Raw genomic sequence first — 15000 nt, forward strand, 5'->3', positions numbered from 1 at the left:
CTTTCCAGTACTGTCGTGTGATGGTTCTTAAGTTATATAAGTCATCTACAGCAATCAAAGTCTATTACTGTGGATTTTTAGTGGTTTCCTGTACTCCAGGGTTTAGATAAGCATTTTTTTCCAAGTGTCTCAACCCCATGACTGCGGATTTCCTACCAGAAGACCTCACCAAGCTACAGGAATGGAACAAAAAGTGGCTGCTACCATTCAGTGAAGAAAAATGTAAAGTCCTGCACCTTAGGAGGGGATAACCAGCATACTAGTACCACATGGGAAACACTCCACCATCCACCACAGAGGCAGAGAAAGACCTGGGACTATATGTTACCAGGCTACCAGTGAAAGATGAATCCATGCCAATTGCAGCGGACGGGTTAATTTTCTGTTGACAAGAATTCAGATTCGTTTTAAACCAAGTCGATTATAATTTATTGCTTGCATGAATTTAGACCGTTGTTTTTTTCTGATCAGGGAAATTCAGGTTTCAGTGGACTTTTTCTGTATAATGAATTGTTGCGTGTTAGTCGGTCAGCTGGTAACTGTTTGATATAGAATGATATGCTATGTAGGGAAGTGACAGCCAACCATTGCATGTGCAGGAGCCAAGTTAAATATTTATGGAATGTATCAGGGAGCTCGTAACAGAGGAAGCTTTTTTGCATTTAGCGTTAACTCATTTCAGACTTCCGATGCATAAAGGTACCGGCTGAGAATCCATCTATACCCGTCTCTTCATAAGTGGGAGTAAAATAATCTTTGTTGAGAAATATCAGTAAAATTTCTACTTAACCCGTCTGCTGCGATTGGCACGGATTTGGTCTTCACTGGTAGCCTGGTAACATACCTATACTCCCAGGTCTTTCTCTGCCTCTGTGGTGGGTAGTGGAGTGTTTCCCATGTGGTATTGGTATGCTGGATATCCCTTCACTGGTAGCCTGGTAACATACACTCCCAGGTCTTTCTCTACCTCTGTGGTGGATAGTGGAGTGTTTCCCATGTGGTATTGGTATGCTGGATATCCCTTCACTGGTAGCCTGGTAATATACACTCCCAGGTCTTTCTCTGTCTCTGTGGTGGGTTGTGGAGTGTTTCCCATGTGGTATTGGTATTCTGGATATCCACTCCTAAGGTGCATGATTACATTTTCTTCATTGAATTGTAGCAGCGACTTTGTTAAATTCCTGTAGCTTGGTGATGTCTTCTGGTAGGAAATCCTGGTGGTAGTTTGACCCTTCTTCTGTACCATGAACCTGAAATACCACTCATGAGAACCCGATTAATCTCCTTTTTGGCCGTTGGAAATGGTTGATGTGAGGGGCGAAAACATTTGGTAAAACCGCACTTCACAAAATTCCTTCGAGGCAAAACGCAAGAGCTTGGTTGGCTGCAAGAAGGTGTATTTGAACTGAAACTATAGGGCCATATTATTAAACATTTCCGTACCTCAAGCTTATTTATTGAACTAGGCTTTCGTAGGAGTTATGGGCATTTCCAAAGGTAGTTTTCTGACCCTAGTGGTAGTTTGACCCTTCTTCTGTACCATGAACCTAAAAGAACACTCGTGAGTACCCGATTAATCTCCTTTATGGAGTTGGAAATTAGTTGATGTTAGGGGCGGAAGCGTCTGATAAAACCGCACTGTACAATTCCTTCGAGGCAAAACGCAAGAGCTTGGTTGGGGCTACAAGGATTGGTGGGAGGGAGCGGGCGGTGCTTCAACTGACTCTATGGTCGGTATTCTCAGACGCCTTTGCCTTGTTTTGCCTCTCATAATCATCTAATCCCAAAGGCCGAGAAGTAAATCAATCGGTTTCTAATGAGTGTTTCTTAGATTCATGGTACAGAAGAATGGACAAACTATCAGAAGAGTCATAAAACTACCCCAAGAAATGCCCAAAACTCCAACGAAAGCCAATTGAAATATGTGTACGTGGGCGCCGAAATGTTTAAGAATATGACCTTATACCTCGGGAAGAAAACTTTGGACACCACAATCTACGAACCACCTGTGGCAGCCTCTTAGCGTTCCGTCTATATGCTAAGCAGCCTCGGCGTATACGAGTATTTCACAACACGGGAGTCTGGGGGCGAGCGGAAGATGAGACATTTCGCCGCCCAAGAACACATATTTGACAAGGCTTTCGCAGGAGTTGTGGGCATTTCCAGGGGTGGTTTTATGACCCTGGTGGTAGTTTGACCCTTCCTCTGAACCCTGAACCCAAGAACACATATTTGACAAGGCTTTCGCAGGAGTTGTGGGCATATCCAGGGGTAGTTTTATGACCCTGGTGGTAGTTTCACCCGTCCTCTGTACCGTGAGCATAAAAAACCCACTTATTAGAACCTGATTGATCCCCCCTTTGACCTTTAGATATTGGTGATGTGGGAAGGCAAAGTGTCCAGTAATACCAGCCGTAGCATCTTCTCTCCTTGCTCTGACCTTTCACGTTTCAGCATCCAGCCATTGTGTGTGTGTGGGGCTGGACGCGGTGATGCTGGGCACGGTGACAACAAAAGGGATGCTAGTGTTTGCGTGTGAGTGCCCCGCGAAGACAGGGAGGGAAGGAGATAGAGGAGAGAGAAAGGGTACTGTATGTATATGAACTCTCGATGATAAAGAGTGACAAAACAAAAGAACAGCGCGCGTGTGTGTGTGTGTGTGTGTGAAGATGGAATGGAGTGGAGAGAGTGGGCCTTTGCGTTCCTTCTCCTCAACCTCCTCCTTCCCTTCCTCCTCCTGCCAGTAAGCTGAAGGCAGAGGAAAACTTTTAAGGATGTAGGAGAGGATGGAGTACTGGATAAGATAGAGCGTGGTGAAGGGAAAAAGAGGAAGATATGGAGGGGACAGAGAGGTGCCTTTTTGCTCCCCTCCTCCTCCTCCTCCGTAAGCCAAAAAAAAAAAAAAAAAAAAAAATTAAGGGATGGAGACGCGAAAAACGCAAGAAAGGGACAAAGGGAGGCAAGAGAGAGAGGGTGTTAAGAGGGGAAAAAAGGGAGAATATAACTGTAAGGGAGAAAGGAAGGAAGGAGAGGTAAAAAACACAAGATAGAGACAAAGGGAGGAAGATATGGAGGGAAGAGAGAGAGTTTTGAGAGGAAAAAAAAGGGAGGAGAATGTAGATGTAGGGGAGGGAAAAAAGGGAGACGGAGAGGCGAACTGGACAAAGGGAGGAAGAGAGAGAGAGAGAGAGAGAGAGAGAGAGAGAGAAAAGGAGGAGGTATAGGACAAGAAAGGAGAGGGAGGGAAAGATTAAAACCACAAGAGAAGGATAGAGGAAGGAAAGTATGGAGGGAATAGAGAGTTGTGAGAGAAAATGAGATAGATAATAGAGTTACAGAGGAAAAAAAAAAAAAGTGAATAGAGGAGGGAGAGGTAATTCTTCGCACAGCACAGCCTCTTCGTCGACAGCTCAACGATAGCAGCACGATTCTGTTCTTCACATGGAGGAGACTGCGCGGGGGTTATGTGATGCAGGAAAGGCGTGGAGGCGAGGGATTGGTGTGTTTACCCGGTAGCTGCGGGGGTCATGTTTCTTAGGTTAGGTTAGGTTAGGTTAAGTTATGAAAGGTTAGGTTAGGTTAAGTTAGGTTAGGTTAGGTTAGGTTAAGTTAGGTTAGGTTAGGTTAGGTTAGGTTAGGTTAGGTTAGGTTAGGTTAAGTTAGGTTAGGTTAGGTTAAGTTAGGGTAGGTTAGGTTAGGTTAGGTTAAGTTAGGTTAGGTTAAGTTAGGTTAGGTTAGGTTAGGTTAAGTAAAATAATGAGAAAGGAACATCACTCACGCAAACCATTTCATAATATATATCAACGCATGTGTGATCAGTTTATGCATCATCAATTTTGGGAGGTTTATATCATGGCAGAAATTTGGCCCATCGCTGGTACACGGTAAAGCCACAAATTTGGCCCGTCGCTGCTACCGGGTTAAGGTGACGAGGAAGGTGAAGAGAGAGAGGGGAGACAAGGAGAGTCATCTTGCCATCATGCCTGTGTTGATATACGTGTAGGTCGCCCCGGTAAAGATACTGAGATGGTTTGTAATGAAGTCCTGGAGAGAGAGAGAGGTTGGTATTACAAGATACTTTCGCTCCTCACATCATCTATTTCTAAAGGTCAGAGGGGGGGTCAGTCGGGTTCTTATGAGTGTTTCTTCAGGTTCATGGTACAGAGGAAGGGTCAAACTACCACCAGGGTCATAAAGCTATCCCTGGAAATGCCCACAACTCCTACGAAAGCCTTGTCAAATAGGTGTTTTTGGTCAACGAAATGTCTTGCAATACGACCCTCTGAGAGACTCGTGGTGAGGTGACAAGGAGAGGGTAGTTTATGTAGTTGTAAACATCTATTATGCTTTTGTTTCATACCTAGAGGACGCCTAGTAATAAGAAGCTTGCGTGGTGGTTCGTGATGCAAGTGAGCCGTAGAGGGAAAGACTCTGTTAGGTGACAAGGTGAAGAGATAGAGCAAACAAGGATAGTATTGTATGTAAACATCTTGCCATCATACCTGTGTTGATATACCTGTAGGTCACCCGGTAAGGAGTTTGCGTGGTGGTTCGTGATGCAAGTGTTTCATGGAGGGATAGACTGTTAGGTGACAAGGTGAAGAGATAGAGCAGACAAGGGATAGTATAGTGTATGTTAACATCTTGCCATCATGCCTGTGTTGATATATGTGAAGGACGCCCAGGCAAGGAGACAGTTGTTTGTGACGAAATGGAGCCGTGGAAAGAGAGTATAGGGAGGTGACAAGGCGGAGAGATAGAGGGGAGACAAGGAGAGGATGTGTTTGAAGACGTCTTGTGCCATCATGGTTTTGTTTTTATACGTGGAGGAACGTGCAAGGAGGAGGAGGAGGAGGATTAGATAGGAGGGGGAGGTTCAGATAGGAGACGGAGGCGGAGGCTGGCACATGACGCAGAGCCAGCCTGAAGCCATCCGTGCCGCCCCCCGCATGGTCGGCCGCCTCCACGAAGGGGCCGCCGGGACAGGGACGGATCACGCGTGTCTGCGAGGTAATGACATAAGCCGGGCCTGGCACCGTGCCGCGCGGGGACTGCCGGAGTGCCAGCTGCTCCAATGGTACACTTCGCTCCCTCCCTCCCTTACCTTCCTTGGTCTGAGGTGTGGTGGGCTTGGGTAGGCTCGTGGGTAGGCCAGGCAAGTGGTGTTAGACTTTTTCCCTTCCTCTTCGTCTTCCCTTCCCTTACTAGCTCTGGTTTCGTGTGTAGGGTAGGGCTGGTATAGGCTACTTCTCGCTCCCTCCCTTACCTTCCTTGCCCTAGGGTGTGGGTGGCTTGGGTAGGCTAAGCAAGTGGTGTCAGACTTTTTCCCTCCCTCTTCCTCTTCTCTTCCCTTCCTAGCTGTGGTATGGGTACAGGGTAGGGCTGGTACAGGGTGTTTCTGCTCGTGGGTAGGCAAGGCAAGTGGTTCCAGGCTCTGTTCCCTCCCTCTTTCTAATGTTTGCCAAGGGCGGTGGTTCTTAAACTGGTGGGCGCGCCTTCCTGGGTGGGGTGCGGGGTGGCGTCATAATTTTCCAGGGGGCGTGAACTCTGGCGGAAAAGTTGGAATATCTGTTTGAGTATTTGTTCTTATCCCAACAAGAGCGTGGCCTAATATTGTGAAGTGTATGAATGGAAGGCAAACTTATCGCCTTTATGAACCTTAGGTCAGTATTATAAGATAGTTTTGGTTCTCACATCAGCTATTTCTAAAGGTCAAAGAGGGGGTCAGTCGGGTTCTAATGAGTGTTTCTTTAGGTTCATGGTACAGAAGAAAGGGCAAACTACCACCAGGGTCATAAAACTACTCCTGGAAATGCCCAAAACTCCTACGAAAACCTTGTCAAATATGTGTTCTTGGGTTCAGGGTTTAGAGGAAGGGTCAAACTACCACCAGGGTCATGAAACTACCCCTGGAAATGCCCAAAACTCCTACGAAAACCTTGTCAAATATGTGTTCTTGGGTTCAAGGTTCAGAGGAAGGGTCAAACTACCACCAGGGTCATGAAACTACCCCTGGAAATGCCCAAAACTCCTACGAAAGCCTTGTCAAATATGTGTTCTTGGGTTCAAGGTTCAGAGGAAGGGTCAAACTACCACCAGGGTCATGAAACTACTCCTGGAAATGCCCAAAACTCCTACGAAAGCCTTGTCAAATATGTGTTCTTGGGTTCAGGGTTCAGAGGAAGGGTCAAACTACCACCAGGGTCATGAAACTACCCCTGGAAATGCCCAAAACGCCTACGAAAGCCTTGTCAAATGTGTGTGTACTTGGGCGAGGAAATAATACGGTCTTAAGTTGAACCTCTGCCCTGGGGTGTGGCGGGCGTGGGCAGGGTATGCGATTTCATATCTTTGGCTTATGGAGGTACTATTTTTATTCTCTGGAGGGGGAGGAGGATATCAGGACTCCCCCCATAGGCTCCCCCATAGCCTCACCAGTGGCTCTTAAAACTATTCCTGGCCCCCACCCTTCCCTCCCCTGCGAGTAGGTAAATAGGTTAGAAGGTAGGTTGGTCTATAGTGTTGTTGTGGCTAAGTTTTCCTTCCCTTACCTTCCTTCCTTGCCTTAGGGTGTGGCAGGGTTAAGTAGGGCAGTGTGGTTAGGCTATTTCTTCCCCCTCCCTCCCTTCCCTTCCCTTCCCTTCCCTTCCTTACCCTACGTTATGTATACAAGCTATTCCTTCCCTCCCTTCCCTTCCCTTCCTTACCTTAGGGTGCGGCAGGGTTAAGTAGGGCAGTGTGGTTAGGCTATTTCTTACCCCCTCCCTTCCCTTCCCTTCCCTTCCCTTCCCTTCCTTACCCTACGTTATGTATACAAGCTATCCCTTCCCTCCCTTCCCTTCCCTTCCTTACCTTAGGGTGTGGCAGGGTTAGGTAGGCCAGTATGCTAGGCTATTTCTTACCCCTTCCCTTCCTTACCTTCCTTACCCTACGTTATGTATACAAGCTATTCCTTCCCTCCCTTCCCTTCCCTTCCTTACCTTAGGGTGTGGCAGGGTTAGGTAGGGCAGTATGCTAGGCTATTTCTTACCCCTTCCCTCCCTTCCCTTACCCTACGTTATTTATACAGCCTAGTTCCCGCTCCCTCCTCTCCCCTACCCTTCCCTTCCTTGCCTTAGGGTGTGGCAGGCTTAGTTTTTTTTATGTATTTTTTTTTACAGCTCAAGGGCGTAAAGAAAAATATATATAAAACAAGCCCGCTACAGGAAGGTCAATGGTGTTAGGTCCCTTCCCTCCCTTCCCTCCGTTTTACCCTTCCTATACATATTTACGCACTCATACACTGTTTTATAAGGGCAGTGATTATCGTGCTTTTCTTTCTCACGTTATTTTTTTGCCCTTGAGCTGCTTCATTTACTCTAGAAAAAAAAAAAGTGATGTTATATGATGTTTCTCGCGTCCATCCCTTACCTTCCTTGACGTGGGGTGTGGTAGACGTAGGTAGGCCCTTCCTCTCCCTCTCCTTATCAATACTAGGCTACCCCAGTCACACACACACACACACACAAACACACACACACAGGCCCGCTTAAGCATACACTCTCATTGACCTGTCGCCTTTCCGTATAGGTAGTCATTCCTCATTGTGGCTTTGTGTGCGAGAATGCTCCTGTCAAAATTGTACTGCCTAAGACTGTCGTGTTTGTGTGTAGGGTGTGTGGAGGAGGGAGACGGAGTGAAGGAGGAATGCTGCAGGTGAAGAGTTAGGAAAAGTAAGACATGGAAAGCAATGCAGAATTAGTGGAGTCGAGAGTTGGAGTTTATTAGGGCAAGGTTTGTGTTCGTGTATAGAAGAGATAGATAGTCATGCTTTAGTTAAGAGTCGAGAGTTGGAGTTTATTATGGCAAGGTTTGTGTTCGTGTATAGAAGAGATAGATAGTCATGCTTTAGTTAAGAGTCGAGAGTTGGAGTTTATTAGGGCAAGGTTTGTGTTCGTGTATAGAAGAGTCGTATTACAAGACATTTCGTTGTCACAATACACATATTTGACAAGGCTTTCGTAGGAGTTGTTTGCATTTCCAGGACTAGTTTTATGACCCTGATGGTAGTTTGACTCTTCTTCTGTACCGTGAACCTGAAGAAACACTCATTAGAACCCAACTGACCCCCTCTTTGACCTTTAGAAATGGGTGATGTGAGAAGCGGATGTGTCTTATCATACCAACTTATAGTCATGCTTTAGTTAAGAGTCGAGAGTTGGAGTTTATAATGGCAAGGTTTGTGTTCGTGTACAGGAGAGATTACTGAAAAAGAGAGAGTGGGAAGTAAGAATATAGAAGGCAAAATGCAGAGGCTCAAGTAGATTTAGTTAGTCGTAGATAAATAAGATTGCATGAAAAGTTAAGACACGTAAATCAAAATAGAGTTACAGAACCATGCAGGGTTGAGCTCAGGGTTAAATCTGTGTTAGTGTTTATAAGCGAGTAGGAGAAGAAAAATGCAAAATAGGAAGTTAACCCGGTAGCAGCGACGGGCCAAATTTGTGGCTTTACCGTGTACCAGCGATGGGCCAAATTTTTGCCATGATATAAACCTTCCAAGATAGATGATGCATAAACTGATCACAAATGCGTTGATATATATTATGAAATGGTTTGCGTGAGTGATGATTCTTTCTCATTATTTTGCTTAGAGGGGCCTTTAACCTAACCTAACCTAACCTAACCTAACCTAACCTAACCTAACCTAAGAAACATGACCCCCGCAGCTACCGGGTTAAGACAGGTCAATCAGGAAAAATATAAACCATGCAGAATTAGTGAGTCGAGGGCTGGGTTTATAAGGACGATGGGTTAAGTTTGCTTCGAGAATAGAGTGTGGTGGTGGTGGTGATGGTGGTGGTGATGGTGGTGGTGGTGATATATGTCGGCGTTCATGAGTTATTAGCAGGATATCTGAGACTTACCGGATGCAGATATTTTATGAGAAGGTTCCAGTATCATAGAAAAAAAAAAAAAGTTAATGCTTGCTGACGTGGCGGTGATGTTGTTGTTGTTGGTGGTGGTGGTGGAATTGTTGTTGTTGGTGGTGGTGGTGGTGTTGATGGCGTGTAAGTCTGTCCGCCCGAGCATAGATACGTGTTATCACAGACTCATAAAACTCACTAATTGCAGCTGTTCTCGAGGCTCCCGGTGATGGTGGTGGTAATTCTTGTCTGTCCTTCTTGGCATAGATAGGTGTTATCAGAGAGACCCACAAAACTTACTAATAGCAGCTGTTCTCGAGGCTCCCGGTGGCGGTGATGGTGGTAGTGGTAATTCTTGTCTCTGTCCTTCTTGGCATAGGTAGGTGTTATCAGAGAGACCCACAAAACTTACTAATAGCAGCTGTTCTCGAGGCTCCCGGTGGTGGTGATGGTGGTGGCGGTGGTAGTGGTAATTCTTGTCTCTGTCCTTCTTGGCATAGATAGGTGTTATCAGAGAGACCCACAAAACCTACTAATAGCAGCTGTTCTCGAGGCTCCCGGTGGTGATGGTGGTGGCGGTGGTAGTGGTAATTCTTGTCTGTCCTTCTTGGCATAGATAGGTGTTATCAGAGAGACCCACAAAACCTACTAATAGCAGCTGTTCTCGAGGCTCCCGGTGGTGATGGTGGTGGCGGTGGTAGTGGTAATTCTTGTCTCTGTCCTTCTTGGCATAGATAGGTGTTATCAGAGAGACCCGCAAAACCTACTAATAGCAGCTGTTCTCGAGGCGCGTGGACCGTGATTAAGGTTCTTGCTGTACTGGTGGTGGTGGTGGTGGTGGAGCCCAAGTCTGTCAGTCCGCCTTGGCATAGATATACATATCATCAGAGACCCACAAAAGTTACTAAACGTAGCTGTGTTTTGAGATTTCCCTAGTCCAGTACCTCTTCTTCCTCTCTTTTTCTCTTTATAATTATGATTGCAAGAGGAGGAGGAGGAGGAGCGAGTCTACGTAGCCTTATGCTTTACGCTCAAAATGACGGAAAAGCCCCTGAGCCCAGAATCATCCTCGGGACAATGTATATCCTTCAGTTCCTTACAGTAGCACATGAGGTTCGTTCTTGCTGCGGTGGTGGTGGTGGTGGTGGTAGTGGTGGCCAGTCCGTGTCAGATTATCACCAAGACCTACAATATTCCCGGATACGACTATCGATGCAGCTGTCATAAATGATTAAATGCCCCTGGTTGCCTCTGTACACACACACACACACACACACACACACACACACACACACACACACACACACACACACACACACACGTTACGCGGCCTGCTGGTAACCCCCTCCCCCCATTTTCTACCTCCCTCTTTCTCCTCCTCCTCTTCCTCTTCGTTATCATAATTCATCCTCTATATTACACCTATAGTCCGGCAAATCTTAAGTGGCGGCTCTGACGTAGACAGCCCGCTAGACCCTGTTGCCACGTTTCCAACTGACCTCGCACACCGTGCCTCTCTCTCTCTCTCTCTCTCTCTCTCTCTCTCTCTCTCTCTCTCTCTCTCTCTCTCTCTCTCTCTCTCTCTCTCTCTCTCTCTCTCTCTCTCTGTGTGTGTGTGTGTGTGTGTCATTCTCTCTCTCTCTCTCTCTCTCTCTCTCTCTCTCTCTCTCTCTCTCTCTCTCTCTCTCTCTCTCTCTCTCTCTCTCTCTCTCTCTCTCTCTCTCTGTGTGTGTGTGTGTGTGTGTGTGTGTGTGTGTGTGTGTGTGTGTGTCATTCTCTCTCTCTCTCTCTCTCTCTCTCTCTCTGTGTGTGCGTGTGTGTGTGTGTGTGTGTGTGTGTGTGTGTGTGTGTGTGTGTGTGTGTGTGCGAGAAAAGTAGGGGTGTCCTCTCATACGGGGAGTATGGTGCACGACAATGCATAATAATAATAATAATAATAATAAACCTCTTTAAAAAATGCACCCTTGGGTGGTGTGGAAATACGGTCAAAGTGTAATATTTTAATGTTCTTAGCGACCACTCCTTCCCCACTCCCTGGCCATCCCCAGCGGAACCTCACCATTCACCTGGATGATTCACATCAAAATTTGCTTGACGGTCCTGGCATTACATATACAGGTACAGTCTCCATATTTTGTCATAATTATGCCATATGGCTGATATTGTATGGCAGATGGCAGACACACACCAAAAAATGGCAGAAATGCGATAATTAAAGCAGGCAGAGCAACTGGCAACTGCGGTGTGTTGGGTTGACTTGAGCTGACAACGCCGCGGTGGCATCGCTGCCAAGTGTTGTACAAATTTCTTTGTATTCACTCACAGATAGAGAATCAATCATAAAAACCATATTTGTTTTTATACTAGAGTGAGAGAAAAAGAGAGAGACACGAGGAGAGAGAGAGAGAAGGCACGGTGCGCGAGGTCAGTTGGAGACATAGCACCAGTGTCTAGCGGGCTGTCTACGTCAGAGCCGCCACTTAAGATTTGCCGGACAGCTTCTCTTTTCTTCCTCCTCCTCCTCCTCCTCCTCCTCCTTCTCCTTCTCCTCCTCCTTCTCCTCCTCCTCCTTCTCCTCCTTCTCCTTCTCCTCCTCCTCCTCCTTCTCCTCCTTCTCCTCCTCCTCCTCCTTCTCCTCCTCCTCCTCCTCTTGTCATCATTATGTTCTCTGCATTACTTCTTGCTCCCTTCTTTTATCTTCCTGTTTCTTTGCGCACTCGAAAAAAAAAGCTCCTCCGTAGTGCAGTGGTTAGCGTTCTCGCCTCACAAACTAAAGGTCCTGGGTTCGATTCCCGGCCGGAGTGGAGACGGATGGGCAGTCTCCCTTCACCCGTGCCCCGTGTCCTTCCACCCAGCAGTGAATGGGTTACCGGGTGTCAGGATGGGTTGTGTCCCGCCTCATGGGTGTGGGTGGGTGTGAGGTGTCAGGCGTCCACAGAGATTCATAGCACATTCTTTTTTTTTTTTCAGTGACCCAGTTTTTCGATCTCGAAGTGACCTTTTTTTTTTTTTTTTTTAATCTTGCAGTGACCCAGTTTTTCAATCTCGCAGTGATCCGGTTATGTTTTTTTGTTTTTTTTTAAATCTTGCAGTGCCCCAGTTTTTCAATCTCGCAGTGATCCGTTTTTTTTTTTTTTCTTTTTTTTTTTCTAATCATGCAGTGACCCAGTTTTTCGATCTCGCAGTGACCCAATTTTTTCCCTGTAACCCAATTTTCTCTCCCTGCAGCCCAATTTTTCTCCCTGCAACCCAATTTTCTCTCCCTTTAACCCAATTTTCTCTCCCTGTAACCCAATTTTCTCCCTGCAACCCAAATTTCCTCTCTCCCTGTAACCCAATTTTCTCTCCCTGCAACCCAAATTTCATCTCCCTGTAACCCAATTTTATCTCTCTGTAACCCGATTTTTCTCCCTGCAACCCAAAATTTCTCTGCAACCCAAATTTCCTCTCTCTGCAACCCAATTTTTCTCCCTGTAACCCAATTTTTTTTCTCGCTGCAACCCAATTTTTCTCGTAGTGACAATCATCCTATCTCACAGTTCTACAGTTCTATCGTCAGTATTGCGCGCGCGACTTTCCCGTTAATATCGCTGGGAACTGTGTGATTCCCCCCGGCTGGTGTTGAGTTATCTGTATTTAAAGAGGTGACGTAATGTACTGAGAGGTTACGTTATGAGGGAAAGGAATGGAGGTGAGGGAAAGGGAGACAGATGAAGGGTTATGAGGGAAGGGAGGTAAGGGAAAGGGAGATAGATGAAGGGTTATGAGGGAAGGGAAGGGAGGTGAGGGAAAGGGGAACAGAGGAAGGGTTATGGAGAGAAGGGAAGGGAGAGAAACAGAAAGAAGGGTTATGAGGGAAGGGAAGGGAGGTGAGGGAAAGGGGAACAGATGAAGGGTTATGGAGAGAAGGGAAGGGAGAGAAACAGGAAGAAAGGTTATGAGGGAAGGGAAGGGAGGTGAGGGAAAGGAGGAACAAGAAGGAAGGGAGGAGGGAAAGGGAAGGCCGTAAGGAGCGAGAATTCCTTATAGTATTTTTTTAATTTTTTTACAGCACACAGCAACTCAAGGACAACAACAACCCCTTCAAAAATGTAGAAAAAAAGGCCCGCTAAGTGTTGGTCCCACAAAGCGAAAAGTAACTTATGTAAATGTTTAAGTTGGGCAGCCTGTATACTATTGACTAAAGTATTACGTGTTAAGGAGAACAAGTAACTTTTTTGTCCTACCTTCATCAAGCATTACCCGGGCTCTCAAGAGTGTTTTTTACGTTCATGGTGCTGGGACCTTGTCAGACTATCACACCGACACCTCTACGAAAGCCTTATTTAATGTGGGTGCGTAAATATGCGTAGGCTTAAAAATTTATAGAGGAGGAGGAGGAAGGAAGGAAAGGGAAGGGGAGAGGAAATAGAATGAAGGGGAGAGCGAGAAAAACGAGGAGAGGAATTGGAGGAAGAGGAAGAGGGGAAGGAGGAGAGATAGGAGGAACATACTGTAGCGAACGGGGAGGTAAAATGAAGGAGGATGAAATTGAAACGGGAGAGAAGGAAGAAGAAGCGTAGACCTTTCTTTCGGCCACCTCTTTTGATTCTTTTTTTGGGAGCAGCGAGTAGCGGGCTTTTTTATTTATTATTATTTCCTTTTTTTGTGCCCGGGAGAAGAAACAGAATGGATAGGAAGAAGAGAAGAGGGGAAGAAGTATAGCGTTGCGATCTCTGTGTTTGAACCTGTCCAGCATCCGTGTTTTTCGCCCGTATACTCAGGAGCTTCCGGTCAAACTATACCGTGGACACACCGGTAACCTCTACGAAAGGTCATGAGGGAAGGGAAGGAGGGGAGGGAAAGGGAGAAACAGGAAGGGTTATGAGGGAAGGGAAGGGAGGTGAGGGAAAAGGGAGACAGATGAAGGGTTACGAGGGAAGGGCCTATCAAATGTATGTGTTGGCTAAGCTCTTTCAGTGGTGAGATCTCTGTGTTAACCTGCCCGGCGCCCGTGACTACGCGTGGTGTCAGGTATGGCGTAGCATCAGCCTGGGACCTGTTAACTTCACCCGCCGCAGCAGCAGGATTCAAGGCCACGCGTCTCACGCCGAGCCGTGGGTGCAGTGGGGGGAGGAGGGAGGAGAGGTTGGGGTGGGCGGGGCAGGGGCCATACGAGAGGTGTATCCTTTGCCCGATAACTCCCTCGAAGAGCTTAAGGGTTGTGAAATTCGTAGCTACGCAGCCAGACCTTATGTACTCCAAAAGGTGTGTGTGTGTGTGTGTGTGTGTGTGTGTGTGTGTGTGTGTGTGTGTAAGTACGTGCAGTGGACATGACTTCCTGTATGTTGGATATCGTCATGTAGGGCAGAGAGAGAGAGAGAGAGAGAGAGAGAGAGAGAGAGAGAGAGAGAGAGAGAGAGAGAGAGAGAGAGAGAGAAGGGGACTGTGGATGAGTGGTGGGTAGGTTAGGTTTAGTTACTGCTCGCCCCTCCACCTCCCCCCCCTCCACCTGGCTCCACCTGCCCCCTACACGTAAACACACACCCGGAAGCACGCCGTTTAAAACTAGGAAAATAAAGAGAGAAAAACGTGTCCTAGTATTGAAGAGAAGGAGAAGGAGAAAAAGAAGGAAGGAAGGAAGGAAGGAAGGAAAAGGAGGAGGAGGAGGAGAAGGAAAAGGAGGAGGAGGAGGAGGAGGAGGAAATATAAACTTAGGAGTGAAAGAAAAAAAACCGAACCTTATATTTTAGAAGAGAGAGAGAGAGAGAGAGAGAGAGAGAGAGAGAGAGAGAGAGAGAGAGAGAGAGAGAGAGAGAGAGAGAGAGCGCAATACATAATTATATCGTCCAGGTAACCCGATTTATACCTACACCTGGACACACACACACACACACACACACACACACACACACACACACACACACACACACACATACATACATACATATACATACACACACACACACACACACACACACACACACACACACACACACACACACACACACACACACATATACGAGAATACACTATACTCATATGACCCCTCTAGCTAATCTCTATGCTGTCCAAGTCTCGAATGCAAGAGTTAACCAGTTTTTTCGCTCTTTCA

At 46.6% G+C, this 15000-nt stretch overlaps 2 protein-coding genes across 26 annotated transcripts in view; one reads left to right on the forward strand and one right to left on the reverse strand.

The window, feature by feature from the left end:
• LOC126987563 (beta-1,4-mannosyltransferase egh-like) overlaps window positions 1-15000 on the forward strand; it is a 187961-nt gene that overhangs the window by 100879 nt on the left and 72082 nt on the right. The window lies entirely within an intron of this gene.
• LOC126987562 (protein arginine N-methyltransferase 5-like) overlaps window positions 1-15000 on the reverse strand; it is a 107861-nt gene that overhangs the window by 4600 nt on the left and 88261 nt on the right. The gene's annotated exons all lie outside the window — the stretch shown is intronic.

This window comes from Eriocheir sinensis, chromosome 65 (genome assembly GCF_024679095.1).
Source record: "Eriocheir sinensis breed Jianghai 21 chromosome 65, ASM2467909v1, whole genome shotgun sequence".
NCBI lineage: Eukaryota > Metazoa > Arthropoda > Malacostraca > Decapoda > Varunidae > Eriocheir > Eriocheir sinensis.